General features: G+C 36.4%; 1 long non-coding RNA gene across 1 annotated transcript; it reads right to left on the minus strand.

Annotated features, from left to right (window-relative positions):
* Positions 1–258: 258 nt before the first annotated feature.
* On the minus strand, positions 259–8,683 carry LOC115437338 (uncharacterized). Its single transcript, XR_003937934.1, has 3 exons — positions 8,584–8,683; positions 3,892–4,017; positions 259–390 (listed from the first exon to the last, which is right to left on the minus strand). It is a non-coding gene; the product is annotated as an uncharacterized LOC115437338 (long non-coding RNA).
* Positions 8,684–11,174: the final 2,491 nt, after the last annotated feature.

Below are 11,174 nucleotides of genomic sequence, written 5' to 3' on the forward strand. Positions count from 1 at the left end.
AAAGAGTCTGTCAGTAGAAGGAGAACTTGAAGTTAGTGGAGCTTGAGTTGTAGTTGTGATATTGTTGCAGTTCTAAGGCTGAACATGGACTCTGAAGTAACAGAAAAACCAACAGTAGCTCATAATTTAATGCTATCACACAAATGTACATAATCAGCCCATTATCAGGAGGGTCTTACCCATAATCAAAGTAGTACTGATATGACCCAGCTATCTTGAGGTCCAGTGAGCAGAACTTATCAGAGTCATCTTCTCTTCCTGATGGGTAGTTCCAAGCCAAAGCACGGAAGCAGTCTCGCTTAAATGGGTGGCTATCCAGTGGGTAGTTGGTGTGCACTATAACCCTCCTGCCCTGAAGACTGGGGCCCAGTCGGAACTGGAGCTCGAACCCTGAGAAACCATAATAACATAATGAACACAGATACACCACATGGCTCATGAAAACCTTGTATTTTCACTGCCACTGGTGGTCTTTTCACCACAAATGACATACAGGATGACACAATTGTTTGTTTTTTTTGATAAGTGGATACTGACAGTTATGCAAATTGATGCTGAAAACCAGTCAATTTGTGGTACTGTAGAAACATGTTGCTGTTTTTTATTAAGTCATTTTTACCTCACAAAAAGCACAGCAATATTTATTTTACCATCATTATACACTGATGAAAACATAGTTACCTCCGCCAAGGAGGTTATGTTTTTGCCAGCGTCGGTTTGTCTGTCTGTCCGTGTGCAACATTACTCAAAAAGTTATGAACGGACTTGGATGAAAATTTCAGGAAATGTTGATACTGGCACAAGGAACAAATTATTAAATTTTGGTGGTGATCGGGGGGGTTACTGATCTGCCTTAGTGGAGGTCTGCGCTCTCCGAGTGCTTTTCTAGTTATGAATGCTGTATTCTGTTTATTCAATTAGGTTCTCTTAAATCTCACAGAGTAGGCCTGCAAACACAGCAAGCTGTCTTTACATGTAAATCTTCATTTCAGCTTCTTCCTCCACAGCCTACTGGCCTCTACCGAGCTTACAGTTTGTCTATTTTTCTATGATTTCATCAGTTTGTATTGTGGGAGAAATTTAGGAAACCAAGTAAGGTAGTATAAACAAAAGTCCAGAGAGAGAGGACATAGTGGTGGATGAAAGGCCTTTCACTCAGTAAACAGGGACCCATGTCCTGCTGTAAAATGTCACTGTTTTTACCTATTATTAATTATATTTATCACTTCAATTTTTCCACATTTTTCTAGGTTAATTAGTTTGTTAGGTTTATTAAAAAAATCACAAGATGGCTTAAAATAGACTCCCCAGCAATCATAAACATCATCAGACACAACTCTCCTGCTTTGTTATAAACAAAAGGAGTCCTTCTCTGAGTCATTGAGGGACCAGCCAAAATATGTCAGAGTCACTGTTCCTCTGGAGCCTGAACCATGTCAGAGTTATCTATATATAGGCCACTTTACCAGCTACATAATCCCTCTCAGGTTCAGAGAGCTGTAAATGTCAAACTACACACCTCTCTCTCTCAGACAAGTAAATATACCTTCTTTAGCCAAAGCACGCGCTCTCTCACACATACACACACTATTCCACTCACAGTGTACTCAGACACACAATGGGCATTCATACCCACAGTAAAGCACCTTCTAGTAACTTGAACCTAACTGACTCCTGGGAAAGCTGGAAAGTTCACAGGTTGACTCTGAGGCCCCTGTAGTATCTATAGGTATGTAAGGGTATTTTTCACATCCCTCCATAATGTGCAAAACCAGCTACCACCAGGTTAAAAGTGATCTATCAGACACCAAAAAAATACATGTAGTTACCCATGGGGTTAAATTAAATTAGTACTGTCATGTCATGTCTGTGGCATTTGTCCTTCATAGTCGACCCTTGAACTTTGCAGCGTACCCTTCTACTAGAGAGCGTGCATTACCTTGAATTAGGGCTGGATGATCTCACTGTTTTAAAGGGGTCATATGAAGTATTGATATTACAAACTATCAACAACAGGGGGAAGTCAGATACCAAAGCATACCGACAACTACCAAGACCACCAACAAACCAACACTATGTATCCACAGACTGTATCACTCACTGAATAAAGTACTAAGTTTGTTTGCTCCTTAAAATAAAAAAAACCTCACAACCAGTTATTTTGACAGTCAGTCAAAATAACAGTGTCTGTCTTTTTTTTTGGTTTATTTTAACCTTCTGTTTATTGGTTGTTATTTTTTTTCACATATAAAAACAAAGAACACAGTTCCCTCGTTTGATCCAAAAGTCAAACAAAGAGACAGACAACATATGGAACAAACCCCCCTCCCCTGGCCTAGCATAAATCCCCTCCAGATTACAGGAAAGACAAAAATAACTAAACAGTAAAAAAAAATACAAAATAGAAGTCCAAAATTCCCACTTTAAATGTTACCCAAAAAAATTTAATAAATAATAATAGTAATAATAGTAATGATAAATCAAAACTGCTAAGGCACACCAATTCTGTATATACTATACTTAGTCAGAGAAACATGACAGATTGTACTATTAACATAAATCAGAAAAGGAGTCCATGTCTTTTCAAATGTGTTAGAGGATCCAGCTAAAGTCAATCAAATTTCTTCCAGTTTGAGAAAATAGAGCACCTACTTGATCCATTTTGAGAAGGCTGGTGGAGATGAGGATTTCCACTTTAACAATATAAGCCTCCTGGCCAATAAAGATGTAAATGCAATCAAGTCCTTATTAACAGAGGAAAATTTAAGTGGAGCAGGCACGACACCAAGCAGAAGACTAAAACATTAGGAACAATTTTCTTTCCTGTTACTGTTGATAAAGCATCAAAGATTTCAGACCAGAATTTATTTAAAAACGGGCAACCCCAAAACATATGTGTATAATCTGCTGTAGCCTGTTGACATCGATCACATAAAGAGGAAAACACAGTGTCTTTTAATCTGAACTTGCTTCATCAGCTGAGTGTTTAGTCTGAAAACAGTCACAGTAAAACCTAAAATCACCTGTTTTCACTACAGTTTGTGTTGTCAGTAGCTGCCCTAAAGATCTGTTTGGAATCATCCAAACAAGGTGATAATAATGACGTTATATGTTCATAAGCGTCTTAATCAAACAAACCCATTTGGAAGAAACACTGCAATTTCAGGACCAAACTCAACTGTGTCCAGTGGTGAAAACAGCAGTTTTCAGTACTGATGTTTTACAACCTATGGGGTTGAAACATTAAAGCCGCAAACATATGTCACCAGTCTAGTGAGTTTATAGTGACACTTTAGCATCTGTCTATTAAAGTGTCGCTTCATTAGAGTTTGTGAGGCACGTTGTTTTGTTGCAGCTAAAGAAATAAGGACAAGGAATTACCACAAGTTCAGTAGCAGTGGATCCAGCTTCTGAACTGTCAAGCAGTGAGTCTGATTTACACAGATGCTTTACAATTATGTTGCAGTGAAAAAGTTTTTGACTCATTATAAAACTTGAGCAAGATGAATTATGCCATCACAGTCTAGAAAATGGAAACATTGCAGCTGCATGTATGGGAAAATATTAAATAAGGTCAAAATTTTGTTCAAGATGCTGTTACATACAGACTAAGCCTCCAGAAGCTAGAGAAAACTAGAGAAAAAATATAGTTTTGTTCTCACTTGCCACCATTTTAGAACAAGGGAGATGTTGTGCTTCAGATGGTTACTTGTAATTTTACATCACAAGATCATAATATGATCTTTTGGCTCAAACAGCTCAGCATCAACAAAATAAGTGATTGATTCAGGAATACCTGCTCCTGCAAAATACCTCTCTGTGCCACAATGCTATAGAAGTGCATTCTTCACAATACAATCACACATTCATGCAATGAACTGGAAGAATTACCTTGTTCAAGTCTGAACAGGGTTCTCTCTAAGTTTCTTTGTCGTTAAGCATGCGACTCTGATTTGCTTCAGTGTTGAGGCAACATCTTGTGATGGTCTCTCCTTAAATGAAGTGATTCCTGGCCTCCTGCAAAGAAGAGAAGAGCAATGATCAAAACATATCTTCAACCATGAGTTCATACTGAGTGTGATGTCAGAGAAAGGTACTAGTACATACTGGTAGTAATCGTGTAGAATAAAAGTCTGAAAAAGTTCTAAAGAAAAGCTTTCAGATCTCAGTCCCTGGTGACTGTTGTGAAGGAGTAAAACTCATTAAGAAATCCTGCATAAAGCTGATTACCTAATTTTAATGGACATTTTAATCATGAGATGCTAAATACCACTCATTTAATGTTTCTCCTGGTGAAGTGTTATTACTGAAAAGAACAGAATCCTTAGTCAGAAAAAATAACTTTTAATCTAAAAAACACATGCATTTTTAAACTCTCTCAAACTGTCTGTGTGATTCAATTCACTGAGATTATCTAAAATATCAAACTACTTTGACAGAAAACTGTAACTTAGAGCTATGAGTCGTGTGCTGCAGGCTGAATAAAACAAGCAAATTCTTGCTATTTTAAGAGCAAAAAAATTGCCTTATTTATAGCATTAATACAATTATGACCTCCTTTTAAAGTCTGCAGATGAGCTGCAGTTTCTTTTCACTGAAACTACAACTGATGACCATAATGATGCACATAGTTTGATTTGAAGTAAACTACTTTGGTGAAAAAAAGAGCTGTTTCATAGTTTAAAACATATATTTGGGGCATAATTCACTATCTGCGTCCATGATTTTCTCTTGAATAAAGTCAGTGCAGTTTAACCACTGAACAAAACTTTTCAAGTGTGAAGATTTGTGTTTGTTCAGGCAGGCAGGCAGGCAGATAAATTCTGATACAAACCCCTTTCTATCCAATCTCTTTCCACACCCATATTACTTAGATTGTTTAAGGACATCACATGAGTAGAGTCAGTGCCAAACACCAACCTTGGTCATTCTGTAACAAATAGTGAAATCTGTGTCCTGTCTGAAGTCAGTGTAAAAAATATACCTCAGCTGCTGGACACCACCAGCCAAAAGTTTAGAGAATCCCACGACACTGCTGACTACTAAATCAATCAACAACTATTTGGATAAGGAATAAAAAAGTTCAAATTCTGATTCCATCTTATTCTTTTTTCTGGTTTTCCTCCTCTTTGACAGGTAAACTGAATATATTTGGGCTTTTGGACTAAATGCAACACAGGCTTTGAGAAACACTGATGATCTCCATTTTATCAAATTGTATTATTTTCTTAAAATATTCATTCATCAGCTTTGTCCTGCTCCTAACTCTTATTACGCATTACATGAGCCTTTAAAACTCTTGACCTCAAAAACAAACCACATCATGAACAGCTAAAGACAAACATACCCTCACCTACTCCACACTTCCCAAAACTGCCTTAAACTGAAAAAATTAGACCACTCTATCCAACTTCACTATCCTAGTATATTGTTTCAGTTCTGTAAAGATTATTGTCAAACTCTGGTTATATTAGAGCAGTGTTGCAACTGACTGTGTTGCTACACACTCTAAAGCATTATTTGGAGTTGTAGTGCAGGAAGTAATAATTGTGAGAAAAAGACAACTAACAAAGGAAGACAGGCCATTACATCTGCTGAATAAATCCACAGAAATCACACTCACAGACTAGAAAAATGAACTGGTTGAATGACTCAATTTGTGTAAACAATTTATACAAAAGGACTGAAACACTCAGTATTACAACACATGGTAAAGCAATGGGTCAAACTACCACGGGTTAAATGCAACATGCACTTTTTTCAGCTATCAGAGGTTTGGAATCTGAAGACCGATATCTGTGCACAAGTGGGGTAAACAAACCTGCTTATTGAACATAATGTATAGGGAACATTCAAATCATTACAACCCAAACACACCAAAACACAAAATATAGTGACAGGTTGAAGCTGATCAAGAGGAACATGTCAACCATTACATAGCACAGTGACTGCTGTGGAAAAAAAGGTTACAGAGGATTTTTAGGCAAGAAGATGATTGTGACATGCATGGTGCAAATAGAGTTGCATCAGAACACACATGTCAGTCCACTTATTTTACAATACTATAACACAATCTGCTACTATAAATTTATTCAGAATCCAAAATTTAGCCAGATCTAACCTTAAAACTCTGCTGTCTAGACTTGATACAATCTGAAAGAGGTCAAAGCTATTAAACATGTGTATATTCCTTAGGACACAGTGTTGATTATCAGCTAATCTAGACATTGCACTGCAAATGAGTGCAAAATTGACCTGTTAATAATATGGCAACTACAGCAACCAAGTTAAAAAAGATATTCTCAATGCATTTTTAAACAGTAGCAAACATTTTATCACTGAGGCCTATACAGTATGTCTGAAATTTAAGACACTTTCTGGTCTCAGAGTCAAACAATGCACCTTTTTACTCCATTACATTTGTTTGACAGCAGCTTATAATTTGTCATACCCGTCCCTTTCAATGAAAACCACATCTTCAAATGTTTTGATTCTGAAGGCCTGCAATAAGTTCTCCCTTATGGGTTGAGTTAAAATTGTCCTCTTTCTTAAGCTACTGGAACTCTTCAAAAATCCTCTTGTATTTGCTGAGGAATGCATTGTCTGATGCTGAAGCAAACATGATGATCTTTTAGAACACAGGTGTCAAACATGCGGCCCGGGGGCCAAAAGCAGCCCGCCAAAGATTCCAATCCAGCCCGCGGGATGAATTTGCAAAGTGCAAGTTAGGGCATCAAACTCAAAAATAACACTATAATAACCTATAAATAATGACAACATCATTTTTCTCTTTGATTTAGTGCAAAAAAACACTAAATTATGAAAATGTTTACGTTAATCAACTATCCTTTAACAACAAAATGTGAATAACCTGAACAAATATGAACAACCTGAAATGCCTAAAGAAAATTAAGTGCAATTTTAACAATATTCTGCCTGTTATTAAATGTTTTGTGCCTTTGTAGATCGGATCTGTAATACAAATGTATAAATGATAAGTCGAGGGATAATATTGATAAAATTGTACTTGTATGTCTTTACAATTTTTTTTTTTTCAGATTATTCACACACATTTGTTTAGATAGTTTGTAAATGTAAATATTGGCATAATTTAATGTCATTTTTTCAACTAAAACAATGTGGAGTTGTCATTATTTATTGGCTGTCATGCTATTATTTTACTGGTCCGGCCCACTTCAGATTAAATTGGGCTGAATGTGGCCCCCGGAAGAAAATGAGTTTGACACTCTTGTTTTAGAATATGATGCATTGTTGTCGACTAAACAAGGTCAAACAGGTTCAACCTTAAAAAAAAAATATAACACCAAGTAAAGGATGTCAGTACTACATCCAACTCCAGCACTGCACTGACATAACTTACACTCAATATGAAATCTGCACACATGATACATACTCATTTAGCGCACCTATACATAGCACCTTTTCACATGATAGTTATGATGCTATGGGAAAGGAGATAAGACTCCTGCCATTGGAATCTGGGGTTGCATGGGGGCATTTGTATAAGCTCTGCATGGGGTGGTTTAGGAGGGGTCAATCATCTTTATGAGTAGTTTATGAGACTAATATGTCTGTGTACTTGTGTGCTGTATTCTGCACTGCCTCTCATGCAGCTTTGGGCTCAGATCCGTGATATTGGGACGTGCAGGTTAATGCATCCAGAGTCACTGAACCCCCCGACCCACTGAACACACCCACTGAGTCTGCGCAGTGCCTCGGCCAGAATGGGACAAGGTCAGGAATTCAGCCTTTAATGTCACTCAATCTATTTATAAAACACTTAGTTCACTGTTCGGCTTACTTGACACACCAGAACCATACCACATAAACTGACATATAGGCAACAATCGCACAACACCTGCACCTTCCCCATGTCCCATTTGCAACTATGGTAAAAACTGATACTCCATGGTCTAGTCACAAAAGTAAGAGTTTACTCCTGTTTGACTTATAGAGGGAAAAACATGCAAGAACACAAAATACAATCAACCCCACTTGAGACTATATGGACCTCTTAGCAATTCGGCGCATGTACAAATTGCCATAATATTTCATTATAATTAAATATCATCTTTGAAGAAGAGTTTATGTGGTTGTGGTGGGCGGGGCCGTCAAGTTAAAATTTGATGGGAAAAGCTAATGCACGGTCGGTCACACTGATTCCGAACAAAACAATGAACCCACCGTATGAATTCATGCTAATTAATGTAAGCTAGCAACAATATCTACTGTAGTCATTTAGCATTAAAACTTTAAAACGTGAGTAAACGGGCGGAGCTTTGTATGGTCATTCGCTTCCGTTGTCTTGCATTACCCTAATAGTTGTCGTGTTGTCTCATATTTGAGCTTGTTTTGTGAGATTTGTGAATAAAAGTCCGCAAAATAGCGTTAGTGACACTATATTAACTCCGATGTTACTGTAACCGTTAGCTAGCTAAACTCTGTCCAAGCTAACCTAGCTAGTTCCAGACGTGTTCAGGGGGACGCACAACACGTTGGAACGTAGCGTCGATAAAATGCAGACAATAGAGGCTGTATAAATGTACTGGAAAGTGTAATTACCTGTCGCTTGTGTGCCCGGTCGTTCACAGCCACAGGAGAACAGTTGACAGAATGACAGCTGTATTTTTCCTGGATGGACAGCGGCAGTACGGAGGGGGCGTGGTCACAGACAGGGGACGGTACCGTAATGAATGAAATGAGGGAAAAAAAAAATAAAAAATAATAATAATAATAATAATAATTGTCAGAAAAAACAACCTTAAGATCTGTTTTTGTAAAATTCAGTATTGTTTTTGTGCTGTTACCATGTATGTATTATTTGTTTTTGGTTGTTTAATTGTCAGTTGTTAGTCTGAAATGCAGTTTGGTTTTTTTTCAGTCTTGCAGCTGAATAGTGCAACAAGCTGTTTTCTTATCTTGCCCATTTGCATCAGCATATTGTTTATTCAAATTTGGTTGGACATTGTTTCCAGAATTATTTCAACTGTATAATTCCCTTGCGCAATTTCTGAGCTTTACCAAGCACGTACAGGCTGGGTGAACACACACAAACAGGGGAGTTACATAAGCTGACACTGCAGTGCAGTTGTTGGGCAGACAGCAGCACAGCAGGCCTGAGATGCACTGCAAGCCCAGGACACCAACTAATGTGGAGCAGAAGGCCATGATTATGTCATCCAATTATATAGGTTCAGTCTAATCCTATAGGGTGGAAACAAAGCAACTTAAGGGAGACTTTAAAATGCATCATGCACAAATCGAACACATAAAATCAGTTATTTTACATGCAGTGTTCTCCTACATTGTGCTTCAATACACTATTTTATGACTACATTAACTAATCTATTGTGGTTTTAAGTTTGGTTTGATTATTATGATTTTATTTAGGATAAAAATAAGATAAGATAAGATAAGATAAGATAGGTGTATTTGTCACATGCACTACTATACATATAGTACAAAGCACAGTGAAATGTATTTTGGTATCTGCAGTTAATATAAAAAAAAAAAAAACAGACATGCCCCACTCAAGATTAAAAAAGCATATATATATATATATATATATATATATATATATATATATATATTATATATATATATATATATATATATATCATGTGTCTACAAAAAAGTAGCTCTAGTATATACAAACAATTTGCAGTTAACAATTTGCAGATTAGATGTGTATATCTATATCTACATTTTACATTTACATTTACGCATTTGGCAGACGCTTTTTTCCAAAGTGACTTACAGGGGAAAACCAATCACATCAATCAGTCAATGAAATTTTATTTATATAGCGCCAGATCACAACAAAAGTTATCTTGTAACACTTCACATATAGAGTTGGTAAAACCAGACTCTAAGCCAATTTACAGAAACCCTACAGAATCTATATCTAATTTTGCCAACCTCACAAGCAGAAAAAAAAAACACTTTATACATACCATGTGATCTGCCCCTAGGTCCAGAACAGCAGTGTTATAGGGCATGAATTGATCTAAAACAATGTATTATATTTTAGATATATATATACCTTGATCTGAAAAGCTTAATCTATCAGACAAACATAGCAGTGTACAAATACCTTTCTCAGATGGGGAAATCGACAGGTTTACCACAGTTGGCAAATCAGTGACGTTACGTCATTAGTCCAGCAGAAAGGATGAAACATTTAAAAATGCAATGCAGCACAGTGAAATTCTTAATAACCTACTTTACTGACACCACAAACCTATGTCCTGCATGTCCTACATTAACACCTACAAGTGTAATCTCCCTTCTAAATTTACACCTTTAGCTGTAATGTAAGAGGGATGGGTTGGGTACATACCCTCACCAAACCCCACACAGTACACTAAATCAATCAGCAAACCTATTTGTAATGTTAAATGTAGAAAAGGTAAAATAGTGTAGCATGCAATCTTGTCACACTGTTACTACATAATTTCACTGCGTTTCACTGATACTGATGCCATAGTTTTTTTTGTTTTTGTTTTTTTTAACCAAATCATGCTGACAAACAAGCCATTAAATGAAATTAATGACAAAGGCAATAACATTACCTTTTTAGCAAAAGTATTCATTCAACTCATAGGCCTATTTCAACATTTGATTTTAAACTTCAACAAACATGTTTCCTTAACTTACACCAAGTCCAACTGCCTTCATTTACATTAAGGAAACATAAACCAAGGACTCAGTGTTCCATGCACTCATGTAACACTGATCATGATCCACAAGTGCACACAGGAAACTAATAGATTATTAGGTTTTCATGTATATTCTAAATATAATGCAAGTAGTTTTCTCAGTGTTGATACATTACTTACATGAATACACACTACAATTAAAAGTTCATACTCAGAACCTTATTGAAATAAAAATATAGTAGTATAGTCCATAAAACAAGCTGTTCTTTTCAGTGTTTTATTACACTGTTGCCCATAAAGTTTGAATAATTTTCTTTTCAGATGCTCTTTTTTTATTCCTATTCATAAACATTGGTAATCACCTTTGACCAGGTGCAATGATTACATACTGAGTCCCAGTTACACTTTATCTATCAAGAAGAGGAAAGAAAAATTTAACACATAAATGTATTCCAACTTCATGAGTGTATAACAGTGAATAATATGTAATATTTT

Source organism: Sphaeramia orbicularis, chromosome 17 (genome assembly GCF_902148855.1).
Source record: "Sphaeramia orbicularis chromosome 17, fSphaOr1.1, whole genome shotgun sequence".
NCBI lineage: Eukaryota > Metazoa > Chordata > Actinopteri > Kurtiformes > Apogonidae > Sphaeramia > Sphaeramia orbicularis.